This window comes from Cryptomeria japonica, chromosome 4 (assembly GCF_030272615.1).
Source record: "Cryptomeria japonica chromosome 4, Sugi_1.0, whole genome shotgun sequence".
NCBI classification, from domain to species: Eukaryota; Viridiplantae; Streptophyta; class Pinopsida; order Cupressales; family Cupressaceae; genus Cryptomeria; species Cryptomeria japonica.
In genome coordinates, this window is record NC_081408.1 from 165,338,880 (window position 1) to 165,360,497 (window position 21,618).

Here is a 21,618-nt window from a genome sequence, read left to right on the forward strand (position 1 = left end):
TGACGGAGAAGTGAAAGAATGAGAATAACTTTGAATTTCATTTCATATAATTAAGTCTGTATGAATAAGAAAAGTATTAAAGAAGAATTAAAATAGTCTAGTCACATTGCCCCACCTTCCACTAAGTTGATAAAAGAAAAAGGCGCCCACACAAATCGAATGTGATGGCCCTACCATCTTCTCTCTAAGCTAAAGTTAAAGCAGTGGGAATAATTCAAAGTCCAAATGATGAAACTGGAATTATTAAAGAAGAGATTAATTAATGATGAAGGGGGCTATGGGGTGCGGTTAAAAGGGCCCCATAGACAGTGTCGTTCGGGTTACTTACACGCGGGTTTGTACGCAAATGATGCCTTGTCACTCACACACAGGTTTGTACGAAAATGAATGAGTAGTAAATATTTGGAGACACCATTATTATGATGGTCCTACTCCCAAGTCCTCCTTTACACTGCTTTCTTAATGGTGCTGGTCCCAGCGTCCTCTTCAGTCTGCTGCATTATTTATGTTCATCCACATGCTTTTTTAAATGTGAAACGGTGAATGCTGCTACAGACATATTTGACTAGTTTGGGGTTCCAAGCCATATGTATGAACCATTAATGCTTATAGCACATAATGATAGTTGGATAGGGGGACCAAATCCAACAACAGATATGCAATTTAAACCATTTTTATTTCTCATCATAAATGTTGCCTACTCTCTGGACCAAACATAGACTCTGAAAATGACATCTCAAAGTCTATAGACCTCCCTGTAATATCGTGTTGCTCCTCTCCAAGCTTTTCAAACATTAAAGCACAATAAAAAAAAGACCCGCATTCCGATGTCTACAAGTGCATGTACATTACACACTTCTGTATTCCACATGCTATCTGTAAGAAATGGGTGCAACTTTCCAGATACAATTTTCACCCACCCACTGACACGGTTTGCCTTTTCTTACACGCGGGTTTGTACGCAAATGACGCCTTGTCACTTCATTTCGAAATGAATGAGTAGTAAAAATTTGGAGAGACCATTATTATGCTTTTTTAATGGTGCTGGTCCTTTCTTTACACTACTTTCTTAATGGTGCTGGTCCCAGCGCCTTCTTCAGTCTGCTGCATTATTTATGTCATCCACATGCTTTCTGTACAAAACGTGCATAACTTCATATCAATAAAGAAAAGGATATAAATAATGCAGGCGCTGGGACCAGCACCATTAAGAAAGCAGTGTAAAGAAAGGACTTGAGAGTAGGACCATCATAATAATGGAGTCCCCAAATTTTTACTACATTTCGAAATGAAGTGACAAGGCGTCATTTGCGTACAAACCCGCGTGTAAGAAAAGGCAAACTGTGTCAGTGGGTGGGTGAAAATTGTATCTGGAAAGTTGCACCCATTTCTTACAGATAGCATGTGGAATACAGAAGTGTGTAATGTACAAGCACTTGTAGACATCAGAATGCGGGTCTTTTTTTATTGTGCTTTAATGTTTGAAAAGCTTGGAGAGGAGGGCGTTATTCTTCATGTCTTGTATTCCACTTTATTTAATATAAAAAAAAATCACCAATTGACAAATAAGAAAAATAGAACTTAAAAACCGACAATTCACATCAATTGCTGGAATCCAATGCGAAGAATGCGGATGTCTCTTTGCAGTGTGATAGCAATATATTCATTTCTTGTCAAATCCTGTTAATTAAACTAATAGAATCTTTTTTCAGTGTGATGGCGATATATTCACTTCATGTCATAAATATCATCAGTAAATTAATAAAACTTTATTTCGTGGCAGGACACTTATTTACATCAGCAAGGATGACCCGCATTAAATAGCCGTCTCCCAGGAAATAATGCTGGGGTCTTTTGGACGGGCGGCTGCTAGATATTCAATTATTTTCAGCGACTTTTTAGTTGAACAGTTAATAATTTTTAATAAAAATAATTATTAGTGTTGTTTTCATGATTTAAATTTTTTATTAAATTTAATGATATTTAAGAATTATTAAAAATAATTTATATTAAACAAATGTAATAATTTATTTGACTGATAAGTTACTAAAGTTTTGGAATGTTGCATACTAAATTTTCATAATTTGGTTTGTTCATTGTATAGTTTTTATGATGATTATATTTAATTAAAAAAATTATCTCAAAAGAATGTTCTATTATATTATTTATTTTTCATTAATATATGCATTTTCCAAAATAAAAAGAGGACGCTTCTGCTTTGTTTTAATCGTATTATTTAGTAAACAGATCAAATAGTTTTTAATTAAGCCTTATAAGTAAATGACACATTCCCTGTACAAACTCCGAGTTTAGGTGAGAAGAAAGTTTACCCCAGAGACTGTCGATAAACGCCGGGTACACTAAAGGGGACACGATTCCCGGACTAACTTCCCTTCAGTTTTTGCTTTAACCATATATTCTATTTATTCATTAGTGTTGTCATCTGCAATTGCTGCAGCTTATGCGCAACAAGGCCTCTGAATCATAAGAGCTTCGATTTGTAATTTTTTTCTGGTAAGTTTTCCTTCAAACTAAATCATGAAATATATGCAACTTTGATTGCTTTTTCATAATGGCCTCTCAGTGCTGTCCTTGATTAGTTAGTCTATACCGGCCATAATTGTTTATTTCTTAGTTTTCAGAATTTTTATACATAGAGAACGTATGATTTTAGAACAATTTATTCGCAGTTAACCTATCTTTAAAGTTTTAACTTTTAGAATTTTAATTTTTTTTAAAAAGTTATATGTCAAATCCAGAATTATTTAGCTTATAGAAACACACAGGAATTCCAGACTTATTTTACTAAAGAAGCTATATCAAATCCTGAAATATTTAGCTACTAGAAGCACACACGAATTCCAGACTAATTTCCCTTCGGTTTTTGCTTTAGCCATTTACTTTATTTGTTGATTGGTATTGTCATCTTTGATTGCTGCAGCTTATGCGCATGAGGGCCTCTGAACCATAAGAGCTTCAATTTGTAATGTTTTCTGGTAAGTTTTCCTTCCAACTAAATTATGAAAAATATGCAACTTCAATTGCTTTTTCAAAACAGCCTATCAGAGCTGTCATTAATTTGTCACTCTACACCGGCCATGATTACTTAGTTCTTAGTTTCCATAATTTTTATAAATAGTAAATGTGTAGTTTTATCACTAAGTATTATTTTAAGGGTTTTATATTAAAACGAGAATTATCTAATCTTGATGATGATGGATCATTGAATATGATTGGAAACGTTGATGCAAAAAAATTTAGGTAGTTGACTCTAGAAGTAAAGATAACAATCTTAATGGACTGTGGAAATGTAATCTCATTGAAAATTATCTAGTTATTTTTATGAATTTTTTTATCAAAAGAATAAAGATTAAGAGTATCTATTAGTCAAAATTGTTTGAGTATAGTTGAATTTTCAAGTTTACTGCCGAGGATGACTCGATCTTTGTCCTTTTAGGCTCTTGGGCCTATGGAAAACATATTTTAACACTATCCAAATGGAAGCCTAGATTCGACCCCTCTACTAGACTCAACCTTATGGCCTCAGTTTGGGTCAGGGTTCCTGACCTCTTGCTGGAATTTTGGGATGAATAGATCTTTCACTGGATTTGGAATTTCTTTGGCAGCTATGTCATCGTTGATTTGGTCACCCTTGCTAAATCCAGGTTAGTTTACGCTTGTTTCTGTGTTAATGTTGCTATTAACAAAGCATTACCCAACTTTGTGTCCCTCAAATCAAAATGGGAAAAATGGTCTCAGCCCATTATCTATAAAAATGCTACTCTTTTTTGTCAGAAATGTGCTAAGTAGGGGCATACTATTGTTGACTGTAAAGCCCCGACTACGTTTAAACCCAATCTTAAAGAGAAGATTACTATTAACGATGATTTTATTAGCCCAAGCACACCCTCATCTTCAGCCCCTATGGGATTGACTAACCCCTATGCGATGTCTGATGACTACCCCCACACAAACAAGATCCTTGATATAATCAAAACTCCTGTTGATCCGGTGAAGAAAATGAGACCAGTGGAGACTCTTGAAGATGGGGAAATTCTCCCAGTGATTAGCCTACATTTATCCCCTAATCCTTCTTCCTCCCTCTCAATAGATAAGGATGATGCTCACCACTCCCCTCACCCCATTGGTGAAGCCAACCCCTCACTTCCCCAACCCCCCCAAAAAGCGCGTGATGAGAAAGCTTCTCCGGGGAGACCAAATCAGCCAAGCTTTACATCTCCACCCAGTCCACTAGCAGTTCGGTGATATTGGAGGACTTGTCCAAGTTATTCTTGTTGACATCTAATGTGAAGACCTCCCCACCATGTATTCCTTCTGTGGATAATGAGGAATGGCTTAAACAGAAGAAAAAAACCAGGACTAAGAAGGTAGATGTGGGCACTGACAGCAAAGTTGGAAGACCAACTGAGAGAGTGCTGAGGTAGAAAGCTATGGTGAGGGATATTGCAAGGGGGCGACAGTTGACCCTTGATGGAAATAACAAAACTAGGAAATGAAGTTCCTATCCTAGAACATAAGGGGACTCAACAACCCCCAAAAGAAATTTTCTATTAAACAATATATCTTAGAGATGAAGATTGATATTTTTTTACTACAAGAAGTCAAAATGTCCTACCAAACCTTTTCAATGACTATTGGCAAACTCTGGTTGGGTGCTGCATTTCTATATGTGGAGGCCTCGGGGGCCTCTGGTGAAATTTCTACCCTTTGGAACCCCTGCAAGCTCCAAGGTAATGTACATTTAAGCTCACAGAACTATTTGTTGGTAATTTGGAGGAATTGATTATGTGTTGCATTGATGTTTGTCATTGATGTCAACACTAGCTATTTTGGTTGTCTACTAGGTTCTAGTAGAGTGATTGGATTGTGATATTGATCAGGAGATTTATCTCCAATACATTTCAGTTGTTGGAATTAGTTTGGTTTGGTTATTCATGTGGTTTAGATGTGTATCTCATTCAATTGGTTCAGGATTTGATGATCCAGAAGCTATCTTATGTTCTAGTAAGCCTTTTGGTTACCGGTAAGGGTTTTATCGACAGAGCTTTATTGAAGATCTTTTGATGGATTTGATAAGTGGTGTTGGTGCGGCTTCTAGAAGGTTATCAGGATGTTGATGGTTATCATGTGTGTGTTCCTGTTGATTGATGGTGTTGCATTTAGCACTAGACCTAATGTTATTCTGCTAGGTTATGGACCGGTTTTGGTGGATGCTCTCGATACATTACTAGGTGGATTTATTGATTGGTTTATTTTGTTTTGGCCTCAAACTGACTTGGGTTATCATTGGTTTGCGAGCTTATGTTATGGATTGATTGTATTATCTTTTAGGTGGCCGACCTAATTGTTTAGGTCTCGGGTTGGTTTGAATATGAGGTAAGATCTCTTTGTAGATCATGGTCATGGGTTATGGATGGTGATGAGATTATCTGTGTGAATAAAGTTATAATCTTATGTAGAGGTTTTGGTTGGTCATAGGTGGTCGAGTTAGGATTGTATAAGAGGTTTAAGACCTCTGGTATTGAGGTTAACCTCTACATAAGATTACAACCCTGGAACCTATAAATCTTATAAAGGGGTAAGTGATCGAATTAGGGCAGTATCATAGGTGATCGAATTAGGGTTGTATATTCTTAGCTATTAAGGAAGATACTCTTGAACCTATAAATGAGGAGATGGCCTTTGGTGCTAAAGTTGAAGACAAAGATGAATGGGTGATAGACAGTGGATTTTCACATCATATGACTGAAGATAAAAGGAAGTTTCTATCTTTGCAAGAATTTGATGGTGGTCTAGCTAGATTTGAAGATGAAATATATCACTGATAATGTTTATTATGTTGAAGGTTTAAGGCATAATCTTTTGAGTGTAGGACAATTGGTGGATAAGGGATTTCAATTACAGTTCAAGGATGGAAAATGCTAAATCATCAACGAATCTGGATTGGAGATTGCAATCGGTACTCAAACTAAAGGTAACATTTTTCATTTGAACTCTAGTGAAAAGACATGTTTGATTGCACATATTGATGAGAGTTGGGTATGGCATAAAAGGTTGTATCATGTGAATTTTGATTGCATTGTAAAGATCAGTTCAACTAAGGTAGTTAGAGATATACCTAAGATTGTGAAGCCCTATGATTCAGTATGTAAGGAATGTCAAATTGGTAAACAAGTCAAAACTACTTTTAAGAGTATACAAGACAAATCTAATGATGTTCTTGATCTTAATCATATTGATTTGTGTGGTTCTGCTAGAGTAGGAAGTTTTCAGGGTAATAGATATTTCATGCTAATCATTGATGATTATTCTAGAATGATGTGGGTTACTTTTCCAAGGGAGAAATATAAAGCCTTTGAAAAGTTCAAAATCTTTAAAGCTATTGTTGAGACAAACAAATGATTGATTAGGGTGGTGAATTCACATCCGGTGAATTTAATAGTTTTTGTGAGAAACATGGGATAAGGAGACAGTTTTCTGCACCCCAGACACCTCAGTAGAATGGTATTGTGGAAAGAAAGAACATAACTATCTTGGATGTGGCTAGAACTATGATGATGGAAGCTAATTTGCCTCATATCTATTGGAGAGAAGTTGTGAGCATGACGATATACACATTCAATAGATTTCATATCAAAGGAGACATCGGTAAGACACCTTATGAGTTATGGTTTGGTCATACACTTACAGTTAAGTATTTCAAAATCTTTGGTAGTAAATGCTATATCAAAGAGATGGATCCATTGGAAAGTTTGATGCTAGATGTGATGAAGGGATATTTATTGGTTATTATAATGAAAGAAAAGCATATAGATGTTATAACAAAAGATTGCAGAGAATTGTAGAGAGCGCTAATGTCAAGGTAGATGAGTAGTACATAGGTCAAATCAGAACTTATGAGAGGGAACCAGAAGTGGAAATTATCATAATTGAATTGGTAGCACCTATATCAAAACATAATGTTGAACCGATTACCACAATAGTATCAAAAACTTCAACAGTAACTGAAGATCGGAGTAGAGAAATATAAAGTCACAAGACTCCTAGGTATGTAAGGTTGAATCATTCAGAAGATCATATCATTGGAGACGAGCAAAGGAGCGATGACAATAAGAAGGTTGGCAATTGAAGAGGTATGTTTAATTTCTCAAATTGAATTGGCATTTGTAGTTGAAGCATGTAAGATGAATGTTGGATGAAAGTTATGGAAGAGGAATTGGATCAGATAGAAAAGAACAATACATGGACTTTAGTTCCCCGACCTAAAAATAATAATGTGTAAAGCGGAAAATCGCTGTCGAACCCTAGTTGGTCTCCCCTCTTCTAACTCCGAGGAGAGAGAAGGGAGGTTCGCTAGGATTCGATGGGTTTTCACTTAGGGGGAAGACTTTACATTCAAAAGAGGGGTTGAAACTCATAAGATCCAATCCCACACAAGGTAAGATTGGATGCTAGATGAATTTCAAGGGTTTGGAAAGCAAAGCTACCCTCTTTTGTAAAGAATGTTGATTAAGGAAATTAAGCTAAGGATGCATAGAAAGTCATAAAGATTCGCTTATAAACTGAGTTTAGGTTATAGGATGAAGCTGCGGACCTGGAATTAGCAGTAAAATGTCGATACGGCGCTGTCCTGCAAATTTGAGAAAAAGCTGTCGGGACGATGGTGCCCGGCGCCACGGTCCTCTGAAAAATCCGCGAAACGAAGGGGGATCGGTTCGTCTCTGCACAAGGATTCCAGATCTTCAATCTCAGCCGCGTACCTACAACCCACACACAGAAAAGCGAAGACGATGGGGGGTTAGGGATTAGGGGTTTGCCTTTAGGTCAAACCCCGGTTTTGGAATTAACCAAGAAATGAGCAAGAGCTGTAAATGTAAATGACTGTAATGTAAAACAAGTACTAATACCTTGTTCTAAGGATGTTGGTATCCTTATATGCGAAGGTTTAGATGTTGTATGTTGTAGTATGTAGCATGTAATAAGTGATCTCCTCTTCAATGGTTGAATCCTTGACTTGAATGCAACACTTAGCCTTGAATGGAGACTTGAAATGATCAATTGCTTGAATGCTTGAATGCTTGAGTATAGTTTCCACGCCTTTTCCATCATATCGAATGAGAGAGGAAAATGTAGTTTATATACTTGTCATTTAGGGCTGATAGACTGATTTTCCCGACCTTAGGCCGACCAGGGAAGTATATTTCCAAATTGCAATAAAAAAGACCCGATATCACTTAGGAAACCGGGCCCAAAATAGGACCCAGGGACCAGGGCGCTGGGCGCCATGGTCCTGGAGGACCAGGGCGCTGGGCGCCTTGGTCCTGAGGGACCAGGGCGCTGGGCGCTCTGGTCCCACCTCCGGGACAATGGGGTGCAAAGGAGGTTCAGGCCAGGGTGCATGAAAAATGTAGTTTTTGGTGTCGTGAGCAAGTTTTGGGGTCTCCATTCAGGTTGCGTGTTGCGTCGCCATCGTGAAGACCAAAATACAGTCGAAATTGCAAGTGTCACAATTTTAGGACGCTACATTTAGCCCCCACTTTAGCGGGAGTATGTATGCTCATACTTCCGGTAAAGTACAAGGAAACAACATTGAAAGACTTTCACCACGTCAAGGAGGCAAGATACACCAAGCCCCCAGTGGACTAAGGATCTTACGACTTCGATTGACAAAGTAAAAGGGAAGATCACGAGGGAGAACCATGACTGTCAGTAGTAAGGTTCCCTCACTATGAGTCATGTAAGAGAAATACCGAAAATTTTCAAGGCAAAGCTAAGTTCTCCAAGAAATTTTCAAGTATCGTGAAGGGATAGACAGGGTGTATGCCCCCCTACGTTAAAGCGATCGCACACGCCTCAACGGGGGTGATTGTTTTAACGTAGTGATACACATAGAAAATGAGAAAGGAAAGGAGCACGTTATCGCAAAGATTTAGCCCCCAAGTATGAGATAAACCTAAGGATAATGAACACAAACACAAAGCACGAGGCGACTTTGCTTTCCTCGAGGTTAGTATGCTGTATGATAAGTCATGTATATATCATATGTATGTATGCATAATTGTTCTTCATTCCCCAATCAAGGAAGGTCACCTAGAAGAAGGGAACACATGTGTCTTTTGAGTCAACATGAGAGAGACCAAAGAGATCTCAATGCTTTGCATCGTCCTCAAGTAGACAACACTAAGGACAACAAATAGAAGAATGAGAATAACATATAGAAGAAGTAACAAAAGAGAGGGGGAGAGAATCTGCCATGCTAATGTAACTAGTCTAGCACGTCATCTACCCCCCGATCTTGCTGATCAATGTTTCGGGAAGGCAGGGAACACGCTAGAGGAGGAACATCCAACACAGCAGATGGAGCTATCACAAGATCCAAACAAGGGCTATGTTCATGTTCCGAGCCACATTGTTCTTGTCTAGGAGCTAGGATAAGTGCTTTAGAAAATTCATTAGATAAATGGTTGTCAATATCAACAAGTTCATATTCACTATCAGAAGCAAGAGGAGTAACATTATCATCATGAATAACATTTTCATCTATATCATCATCAAGATTTATAAAAATAGGATCTTTAACTCGCACAGGATCAAGACCATCATGCATCTTATGTTTAGGAGATTTAGGCTCAATATCCGGCTGAGGAGAAAATGGAATAATGCTTGTTGAAGGTGTTTTTGGAGATTGTAAAGTTTGAGCTCTAAGGCGACGCTTTCGCCGGTGTTCACGTGCAGAACGATTTTGTCTAGTCTTAGTAGGAGGTGGAGAAGATTGAGGAGGAGGAATGTTCTCATCCTTAGCACTTGGGTGTTTAGGTTGTGGTCTCTTCAGTTGAATAATAGGAGAAGAAGAAGGTCTCTTCTCTCTATAAAAGGCAGGAGGAGGAATTGCTCCATATAAAGGAGGAATTTTTGGTTTAGGGAGAAGACCAAGTCCATCATGACGAGGAGGTATAGATCTACTCTTAGAAGATTTATTAGGCATAGACATAGTCACATCCATGGGGACGGGTTGGGAATCTTCTTGAGGAAAGACATTAGTTTTGTCTTTCAAAGGAAGAATTTCCTTCTCAAGAATGATAGGAATGTCAAGTTTAGGTGTTCTAGGTTCACTTAAAGATAGGATCATATCTGTTTTCCACTTTTGATAAGATTTGAAAAGATGATCACTTCGCGGGGGAAGAGATTGGAATTGTTTAGGCCAAAAGTAATCAATAGGAACACTAGAGGTTCTTTCAGCTGGTTTGAAGAGACTATGATTGACAGTAACAACTTCACCATTATGGGGAAATTTCAAACACTTATGTATAGGAGAAGCAATAGCCTTCATGGAAGATAGCCAAGGATAGCCAATCTTCACACGAAATTGTTCGGAAGAAGGAATAATAGCAAAGTTCACATCAAGGGATTTATTATGGACCTCAATAGGCAATGTAATAGAACCAATTGCAGGAGAAGAAAATGCATCAAATAGTTTCACAATCACATCTGTTTTGTCATATATCACTTGATTCAATTGCAAAGTAAAAAGAAATTCTTCAGTAATAACATTAACCATGCATGAAGGATCAATAAGCACTCCACGGCAAGGTGTATTTTTGATTTTTGCAACTATGTATAAAGGACCATCAGGTGCTCTAATGGTTTCACTAGAATCAAATGTGATGGAAGGTTCTTTAGGGATTTCTTGCTGCTCTACAAAGTTAATCACATTCGGAGTCATAGACACAAGACCATCAGATGAAAGAGAGGAATCATTAGCCTCAATTGCATTAGAGGTATGAGAAGGCAATGGATCAGTAAAAATCTGAAGATTTTGGTTAGGAGGAGCTACAGATGTGTTGCCTTTATCATTCACTCCAGAAACAGAGATAGTATTATTATCAATAAAATCCTGAATTTTACCCTTTAAAGAAAAACATTTTTCAGTATCATGACCAGGCTGACGATGAAAATGACAAAAAGCTTTGTGATCAAAATAAGGGGAAGTAATTTTTGCAGGATCAATTTGTCTTATAGGAGGAAGAGTAAGCACATTTTGTCCCAATAACTTATTCATAATATCATGCAATGATTCATTCAAAGGAGTATACTTTCTTTCTTTCCTGAAAAATTTAGAAATAGGAGGCACACCTGATGTTGCATTCACATTGTTGTTGATGATGTTTTCATTGAATTTGATGGAATCTCTGTTCGGTTTAAACTTCCCAAATGGTTGTTGACTGCTATCACCCTTATCACTCGAAGCCATAGGATGTGATTGTTCCATTTGACTCACAGTCAGTTGATAATTGTGAAGAGTGGCACACAACTGTTGGAAAGAAGTAAACTCAGAAAACAGAAGTTTGTCTCGAATATCTTTTTGCAAATTAGAAATAAAGATTCTTTGAATATCATTATCAGGCACTGGAAAAGAAATTTGAGCACACAAATGCTTATATCTACCAATGAAATCAGTCACTTTTTTTTTAACACCTTGTTTACAATGCATTAAATCAATCAAAGTAACTTTAGGACTTATATTGTTTTGAAATTGTTGAATGAAAGCATTTGCAAGTTGTTCGAAAGAAGTAATAGAATAAGAAGGCAGCGAGCAATACCATTGTAGGGCTTTGTCTCTTAATGTTCTAGTGAATAGTTTCGCAAGCAACCTTGGGTCGTAAGCAAAATCAGTACAAATTGTTTGAAAAGTCTTAACATGTGTTAGAGGATCTCCTTTACCATTATAAAGCTCCAGATGCGGGATTTCAACATGTTTAGGAGGGATAGCTCGAACAATGTCAAGAGAAAGTGGGCTCGCAACATCAAATGTGGGCACACTAAACTTAGATTGATTCATAGAGGCAATTTGTTGCTATAAAGAAGAGACAGTCTGTGCAAGATTGTTAATGGTTGCTTCAGTCGAAGAGTTCATATTAGGTGTGTTAGATTGAGATGGAGGTGTGATGTTATTGAAAGAAGGTAAAGAGTAAGGTGGTGGGACCCTATGATAGTCAACCATAGGGGATGATTGGATAGGAGGAACACTACAGGGAGGAATGGAATGGTTAAATGAATTGCCCCCTTGCGTCATGTTCATTTGTGAAGATGTAATAGGAACATTCATTGGAGGAATGTATGAAGAAGTCGGATTGAATGAAGGAATAGGGTTAATTGAAGAAGAGGGAGGATTGCCCTCATGACTAGTGATCACAGGAGGAATGTCTTGTATAGTGGTAGCCATGATGTTTGATGTAAAGGTAGGTATACTAGCAATAGGAGTGGTCAAAGGAATAGAATGATTGACTTGTGTAGGAGGCTGTGTATAACCTAAAGATTCAGCACAACTCTTCATAGGCATCATATTCGAATCCACAATATGTGCGATACCACGTAAAACATCAATTCCATTCTTATCACTTTGAAGCATGCGTTTTAGACCCTCAATTAAAGGAAGAGCTTGACTATTGGGATACTCATGAGACATCCATTGGTGAAAATCGTGAAATTGGTTATCCAATTTCGAAAGTTGTTCAACGGAAACTTCATGGAGAGCTTCTTCATCATTTAGAGGATTAGAGGAATTACCCATGTCCTCGTTAAAAAGGCTACTCAAATTAGGTTCCATCTCCTCAGTAGTTAAACCTTGGAAAGACTTAATTCTACGGCTTCGTCTAATGGGAATAGTGTAAGTAGGACTTGTTGTTGTAAAACTCATGCACTAGAGAGAGAGAAAAGATTTTGAATTTAGAGGTAGCAAGTTTCAGTAAAAAGAGCCAATCTTCCAGATTTAAGCTGTTAAATGCAATCACAACAGTCTCCCGAAATTTCGGAAAAAATGTTCGGGACCGTGGCGCTCGGAGTGCAACACGGTCCTTGCAACTTTTTTCGAAATTTGCAGGGATGAAAGGTATGATGATTTTAGAGCTAATCTGAAAAAATTGACGGATTTTACGATCTGTAGATAGACCAAATTAAAGTTGCAATCTCAAAATTGAACCCCATCAAGATTGTCGAAAAATGCAAAATTTGAATTTTGAAAAAGAGAGGGAAACTGAAATTTTGAATTTTATGATTTTAGAGGGAATGTCGAAAGCAGTGCAAGTTTTGAATTTTAAAAATTGACTCAATTTCACACAAAATTCAATTTTGAAAGCGGAAATCAAAGTTGTTGTAATTAAGCACTTAATTTCAAAAGTCACAAATTGCAAGAATTTGAATAAAGCACTGAAATTTCGAATGAATGCAAACACACTTTTCAGATTTAGGACAGTAAGAACACAATTTTGACACAAAATTTCAATTTCAATGATTTTTGAATGATTAGAAGCCTTAAACCAAGCAATCACAAGACCAACTTCGACTGTAATTTTGAAAGTGTTATAATTGACAAAATCAGCCAAAATTCTGGATTTTAGCAGGAAAATACAGCAAGATCTCGCTCCCGAAATTTTGGAAAAAATGTCGGGGACGATGGCACTCAGAGTGCAACACGGTCCTCGCAACTTTTTTCCAAATTTTCAGGGATGAAAGATATTGTGATTTTATTGCAGAATCCAAAGTTACAGCTGATTTGGAGATGTTTTGATCAGTCAAATTGTCGGACAAAGGTTGAATTAAGAGGGTTACAAAAATTAGGGTTTTGACATTTAACCACTTAATTTTCAAAATTAAAGTATAGATATGAATTGATAATTTATAATAGAAAAGCAGATCTGAAGCAAGCATTAATAATTAAACATTTCACAAGCTTAATTTTCAAAAAGAAATTTTAGGGTTTTTATGCAATCACCTCTAAAATTTTGCAAAAGATCAAACATGGAAATGTAATCAAGGAATCAATTTTCAGATCTAAGCATGAAAAATCAGAAATGATGTTCACGTCGGGTTCACCAAAATGTAAAGCAGAAAATCGCTGTCGAACCCTAGTTGGTCTCCCCTCTTCTAACTCCGAGGAGAGAGAAGGGAGGTTCGCTAGGATTCGATGGGTTTTCACTTAGGGGGAAGACTTTACATTCAAAAGAGGGGTTGAAACTCATAAGATCCAATCCCACACAAGGTAAGATTGGATGCTAGATGAATTTCAAGGGTTTGGAAAGCAAAGCTACCCTCTTTTGTAAAGAATGTTGATTAAGGAAATTAAGCTAAGGATGCATAGAAAGTCATAAAGATTCGCTTATAAACTGAGTTTAGGTTATAGGATGAAGCTGCGGACCTGGAATTAGCAGTAAAATGTCGATACGGCGCTGTCCTGCAAATTTGAGAAAAAGCTGTCGGGACGATGGCGCCCGGCGCCACGGTCCTCCGAAAAATCCGCGAAACGAAGGGGGATCGGTTCGTCTCTGCACAAGGATTCCAGATCTTCAATCTCAGCCACGTACCTGCAACCTACACACAGAAAAGCGAAGACGATGGGGGGTTAGGGATTAGGGGTTTGCCTTTAGGTCAAACCCCGGTTTTGGAATTAACCAAGAAATGAGCAAGAGCTGTAAATGTAAATGACTGTAATGTAAAACAAGTACTAATACCTTGTTCTAAGGATGTTGGTATCCTTATGTGCGAAGGTTTAGATGTTGTATGTTGTAGTATGTAGCATGTAATAAGTGATCTCCTCTTCAATGGTTGAATCCTTGACTTGAATGCAACACTTAGCCTTGAATGGAGACTTGAAATGATCAATTGCTTGAATGCTTGAATGCTTGAGTATAGTTTCCACGCCTTTTCCATCATATCGAATGAGAGAGGAAAATGTAGTTTATATACTTGTCATTTAGGGCTGATAGACTGATTTTCCCGACCTTAGGCCAACCAGGGAAGTATATTTCCAAATTGCAATAAAAAAGACCCGATATCACTTAGGAAACCGGGCCCAAAATAGGACCCAGGGACCAGGGCGCTGGGCGCCATGGTCCTGGAGGACCAGGGCGTTGGGCACCTTGGTCCTGAGGGACCAGGGCACTGGGCGCCCTAGTCCTGAGGGACCAGGGCGCTGGGCGCTCTGGTCCCACCTCCGGGACAGCGGGGTGCAAAGGAGGTTCAGGCCAGGGTGCATGAAAAATGCAGTTTTTGGTGTCGTGAGCAAGTTTTGGGGTCTCCATTCAGGTTGCGTGTTGTGTCGCCATCGTGAAGACCAAAATGCAGTCGAAATTGCAAGTGTCACAATTTTAGGACGCTACAGAATGTTATTGGAACTAAATGGGTTTTTAGGAATAAATTGAATGACGATGGATAAGTTGTAAGGAACAAGGCTAGAATGGTTTGTAGAGGATATTCTTAGAAGGAAGGAATTGATTATGATGAAACTTTTGCTCTGGTAGCTAGGAGGATTGAATCTATGAGACTATTTCTTGCTTTTGTTGCCCATAAGAAATACAATGTTTATTAGATGGATGTTAAGTGTACATTTCTAAATGGAGATCTTGAAAAGGAAGTCTACATTGAGAAGCCTAATGGATTTTCAATTTCAAATGACAAAAACATGATTTGCAGATTGAGGAAAGCTTTATATGGATTGAAGCAAGCCCCTAGAGCTTGATATGCTAGATTGGGCAAATATTTTTTGAAGTTTGGTTTCACTAAAGGTAATGCTGACAGTAACTTATATTATAAAATCACTGATGATGACATATTGATTGTTGAGCTCTTTGTTGATGATATCATTTTAGGAGGTGAGGATAAGTTATGCATGAAATTCTCTGATAATATGAAGAATGAATTTGAGATGTCTATGATTGGGGAAATGAGATTTTTCTTAGGTTTGCAGATTACTCAGATTGATAAAGACATTTTCATCTATCAAACTAAGTACACTAGAAAGTTGTTGAGAAAGTTTGGTATGGAAAATTCTAAACCAGTTGGTACTCCTATGGTTGCAAGTGAGAAATTGACAAAGAAAGATGTATCAATTTCGGTAAATCCTATAAGGTACAAATATATGATTGGAGGTTTGTTATATTTGACTCAAACTAGATTGGATATAATGAATGCAGTTTGTATTATATCAAGATATTAGAGCAATCCTAGAGTGAATCATGAGAGTGTGGTGAAAAGGATTTTCAGATATTTACAAGGAACAACTGAATATGGTTTATGGTATCCTAAAGATGATGACTTTACACTATGTGCATATACAAATGTAGATTGGGCTGGAGATATAGGTGACCGAAAAAGCACATCCGGTGGAGCTTTCTTTCTTGGAAAGAAATTTGTTTCATGGATTAGCAAGAAATAGTCATGTACTTCTTTATCTACTATTGAAGTTGAGTATGTTGCTCTTGCTACTAACCATACACAAGTTACATGTATGAAGCAAATGTTGAAGGACATAAGGGTAGACTATGATGAACTGGTAGTTATTCACTATGATAACTCTGCTACTATTGCCATATTAAAGAATCCGGTATTTAATTCCAAGACAAAGCACATTTCAATCAAGTATAACTTTTTAAAGAAAAAGGTGGAAGCAAATGAAGTCATATTGGTTTATGTGAACACTACAGAGTAGATTGCAGATACTAAACATTTCTCCAAGGAATCATTTGAGTACTTTAGAGACAGATTGGGGGGTTCTGCCCTTGCAGTAGAAACTTGAGTGATGCTTATTGGCATCAGTCCAGTATGCATTTATTAGAATTATTCTTCATTCTGGATTGATGTGTTGGTGCTACTACTCAAGGGGAGTAGTTAGTTGTGTGTTTTAGAGGATTTTAACATTTTTTTTTTATGTTTATGTCAGATTTCTAGCATTGATGTCAAAGGGGGAGAGATATACATGTGAAAAATAGAGCTTAATAGACATATCAGTCATAGGGGGAGTTTGGTTCAAGTCTATGGTTTGGTTAATTGGTTCAGAGCTTCATTGTTATATCATTTGTTGGATGTCTTCCATTAGAGGAGACTTGTTTGGCATTTCTTGGCACTTGGATGTTTTTCACATCTAGTGTTGTCGTTAATGCCAAAGGGAGAGATTGTTGGAAATTTGGAGGAATTGATTATATGTTGCATTGATGTTTATCATTGATGTCAACACTAGCTGTTTTGGTTGTCTATCGAGTTCTGGTAGAGTGGTTGGATTGTGATATTGATCAGGAGATTTACCTCCGATACATTTTAGTTGTTGAAATTAGTTTGGTTTGGTTATTCATGTGGTTTAGATGTGTATCTCATTTAGTTGGTTTAGGATTTGATGATCTGGAAGCTATCTTATGTTCTAGTAAGCCTTTTGGTTACCAGTAAGGGTTTTATTGGTAGAGCTTTATTGAAAGATCTTTTGATGGATTTGATAAGTGGTGTTGGTGCGGCTTGTAGAAGGTTATCAGAAAGCTGATGGTTATCATGTGCGTGTTCCTATTGATTGATGGTGTTGCATTTAGCACCAGACCTAATGTTATTCTGCTAGGTTATGGACTGATTTTGTTGGATGCTCCTGATGCGTTATCGGTTGGATTTATTGATTGGTTTATGTTGTTTCGGCCTCAGGCCGAGTTGGGTTATCATTAGTTTGCGGGCTTATGTTATGGATTTATCATATTATCTTTTAGGTGGCTAACCTAATTATTTAGGTCTCGGGTTGGTTTATATATGATGTAAGATCTCTTTGTAGATCACGGTCATGGGTTATGGATGGTTATGAGATTATCTGTGTGCGAATAGAGTTGTAATCTTATGTAGAGGTTTTGGTCGATCATAGGTGATCATATTGGGGTTGTATAAGAGGTTTAATACCTCTGATATTGAGCTTAACTAGAACTGTACTCAAGCATAGGAGATGTTAGTTATTCTTGTAGTCCATTCTTCTTTATGAAATGTAGTCTAGATTTCTTTTGTAGTTAGTGAGGCTCCTTTGTGATGAGTAGTGTGCCTTCTTGCATGTGCAGGCCCTTTTTTGTAATCACATACTGCAGAAGTATCATCTAACTGTGGGTAGGCTTCCCACCGTGGTTTTTTCCTTTATCGGGTTTTCCACGTACAAATCTTGGTGTTATGTGTTGTGGATGCATGGTATTTGGTTTTTGATTTATGTTTGTGCTTAATTGTTATATCTGTTATTTTAGTATTTAGTTTATGTATTTTGGTAAAAGGTTTTGTGTGCTTAAAGTTTCATAATCTATTGAAAACTGATTCACCCCCCCTCCCAGTTGTCCATCGCTTATCCTAACACTATTTGGTGGTGACTTTTCAATTTGGTGATCTCTACTGGCATCTGTTCAATATATATGCCCCCAAATCTAAGATGTGAAGGCGCTTGGGTTAGGAGGAAATTGTTGATTGCATCCTTGAGGATCATAATTCTCACTACATGTTGGATGGTCACTTCAACACCCCTCTCTACCCTTTTGAGAAATGTGGTGGTCTTATGGACCATTATGATAGTATGGGGGATATGGCCAACCTTATAAATGGTACTAATCTTTTTGATTTAGATCTTCAAGGTGTCCCCTCCATGTGGTCTAATAATAGGAAAGGGAACCACCTAATCCAAGTCAAATTGGACAAATTCTTAGTCTTTACTAAATGGGATAATGGTCACAACTCCTACCTAAGGACTTCTTCTAGTCATAGCCCTCTCCTCGTCCACTAGGCTAATAGACCCCCCTTGGACCCACCTCCTTTTTGAAATGAGATTATGTGGGCCTCTCACCCAAATTCTAGAGATCTGGTGAGGAGGTGGTGGGCCTCCTCTATTCAAGGGACAACTATGTTCAGGATAGCTGAGAAACTGAACCTCATCTGACGGGAAGTGAAAGGATGGAATAGAGAAACTTTTGGTGACATTCAAGAAGAAGAAGGAGGATTTGTTCTCCAAGGTGGAGAAGATTCAAAGCATTATGGCCTTTGGTGATCCTCCTCACTCCCTCCTTAATGAAGAATAAGACTGCAGAAAGAGTTAGAAGGAAATTCTATCTAAGGAGGAAATTTATTGGAAGCAAAGATCCATAATCCAATGGCTCAAGGGGGGAGATAGGAAATCTGCCTTCTTCCACCACTCAGCTAGTATTCACAAATAGAGAAAAATGATCAAATGTATAAAGGATGATAATGCATAGGAGATCACGGATGAAGTCCAAATTGGTCAAACTGCTACTGACTTATTCATTTGTATGTACACTGAGTTTAGAGGAGGAAGTGAGGCTCTTCATGACAGGGTTCTGAGTAAATTACCTACTACCATTGGTGAGGAGGATAACTACTAGCTTCTTTCACCAATGGTCTATTTGGAAGTCTTTGTGATGGGTGCTTACAAGAGCTCGGGTCTGGATGTCTTCCCCCCGCCTTTTTCTAGGAATTCTGGGACATTGTCAACTTTGATGTAACCAGAGTTGTGAAAGATTTCTTTAGGGCTGGTAAATTGTTCATTAAGTTGAATAGCAGCTACATTTTTCTCATTCCCAAGTCTCAAGACCCTAAATGCATGATGCATTTTTGGCCTATAAGACTCTGCAATACTATTTATAAGATCATCTTCAAGGTCTTAGTGAATAGAATCGAACTGCTGCTTTGTAAGTTTATCAACCCCTCTCAAAAAGGCTTTGTCCCAGGTCATCAAATCTTGGATGCAGCCATTGCCACTCACGAAATTAACCATTCCATGGACAAGAGCAAATCCATAGGTATGGATTTTAAACTAGACATCTCAAAAGCTTATGATAAAGTAAACTAGTGTTTCCTATTTAAAACTCTCTCAAAATTGGGCTTTAATCCAAAAATTGTTGATATGATACGAGAGTGTGTGTCTATGGTTCAGTTTGCTATCTTGATCAATGGGGTTCCTAGGGGTTACTTTTACGCTGAAAAAGATATTAGACAAGGGGACCCTTGTCCCCATATCTTTTTATTATGACTGTCGAGGTTTTGGGCAGAAATTTCCTGGATATGATGGTCAATGGGAGATTACAGGGTGTCAAAGTTGCTTTTATTAATCCCCTTTCTATGATCCAACAATTTGTGGATGACACCTTCCTATTTGGTAAATCCTCTATGATAGAAGTTAAACATTGGAAGAACCTGCTTTTTGACTATGCCTCTGCTTCAGGTCAATGTATCAACTATAATAAAAGTAATCTTTTCTTTTTCAACACCCTTATTGAGTTATAGGCTAAAATTCTTAATATTCTTGGGTGTCATTCTGCCAATTTACCTGGGACTTACCTGGGTCTCTCTCTCACTATCAAAGAGGTTACTTCAACATTCTAGAATATGATCCTTGAAAGAATACAAAAGAAACTTGTGGGTTGGAAGGGTAAATTCCTTAGTAGTGCGGGGAAGCTCCAACTCCTTGTTGCTTTCCTCTAGGCTATCCCTGTTTATTTCCTTTTCCTGTTCAAATTTTTGGGTGCTATGGGGGAGAAGCTTGAGAAGATTCAAAGATCTTTCCTTTGGACGGGTATGGAAGAAAAGAAATGCCTCTCGTTGGTTAATTGGGATACTATATGCTTGCCTAAAACTGTAGGTGGTCTAGGTATTAGAAAGACAAACGCCTTGAACAAGGCCTTAATTGCCAAAGTGGGTTGGAACCTTGCTAAAGGGGAATCAAATTGGTGTAACATTATTAGGGCTAAGTACCTGGAAAGGGAACAATTTTTCTTCAGCTTGAATTCCGTTGGCCTGCCTCTTGGATCTAAATTATGGAACAACATTCTCAAGCTTAGATCTATTATCAGAGAGGGACTGAAGTGGCAGATTGGAAATGGAAGAAATATTAGATTTTGGGAGGATACGTGGCTGGAAGATAAATTTCTAGCTGAAACCCGCTTCTACCAATTAATGAACATCCTAAAGGACCATTTTGGTGTTTATATTGCTGACTACATTATGTCAGGAAGAGGAAAGTGGAAAAACATCTCTCTGATCTTTATTGATTGGTCTGACCTATTGCCTAAAGCCCTTGAACTCTAGGACCTCATGCTCACATCATGGATACCTCTATCTTCCCATAAGGATAAATTCATCTATAAGGAGACTCAATCTGGGGATTTCTCGGTCAGGCCTGCTTAAAGGCAACTCTTGAGATTCAATGGAGATATGGAATGCTGGAAAAAGATCTAGAACCGACAACTTATTCCAAAGATTTTTTTTTTTGGTGGACCCTTATGCATGGAAAAGTACTGACTAAAGATAAGTTGTGAAGAAGGGGCTTACAATTACCTAGCAGATGTATCCTCTGCAAATCGAAGGAGGAATCTATCAACTATCTTTTTATCCACTCCCCTTTTGCTAGACACTTGTAGACCATGACCCTTGAAAAATGTGGTCTCCAAAGGGTGTTTTAGGGTGACATGCACCAGTTTGTGAATGATTGGTCATCACCTTCCTGCCACCCCCTGGTTATACAGTTGTGAAAGCAGATCCCTCCTCATATATGCTGGAGTGTTTGGAAAGAAAGAAATAACATAATCTTCAAGGATGTTGAAATCTCCTTGGACAATGTTTTTAATAGCTGCTTCAAGATGGTTATGGACAATATCTTGGTAACTAGATGGAAAAACCCCTCCAACCCCCCTAACTCGACTGATTGGAGAATTACTGAACATTGGAAACTCCCATTGGCATTTAAGTTGTTCAACAACACTAAAAAGATCAAAAGAAAGAGGACCAAATGGGAAACCCCAAGTCCCTCAT

At 37.8% G+C, this 21,618-nt stretch overlaps 1 protein-coding gene across 3 annotated transcripts in view; it reads left to right on the forward strand.

Moving 5' to 3' along the window:
• The first annotated feature begins 2,250 nt into the window (after positions 1–2,250).
• LOC131875427 (putative UPF0481 protein At3g02645) overlaps positions 2,251–21,618 on the forward strand; it is a 126,412-nt gene continuing 107,044 nt past the window's right edge. For 2 of the 3 annotated variants that reach the window (XM_059219672.1, XM_059219671.1), the window contains exons 1-2: positions 2,262–2,514; positions 2,942–2,996. The gene's annotated coding sequence lies outside the window, so the exon portion shown is untranslated. Of the gene's footprint in view, positions 2,515–2,941; positions 2,997–21,618 lie in introns of all 3 variants that reach the window. The other variant, XM_059219670.1, reaches the window with a different exon arrangement.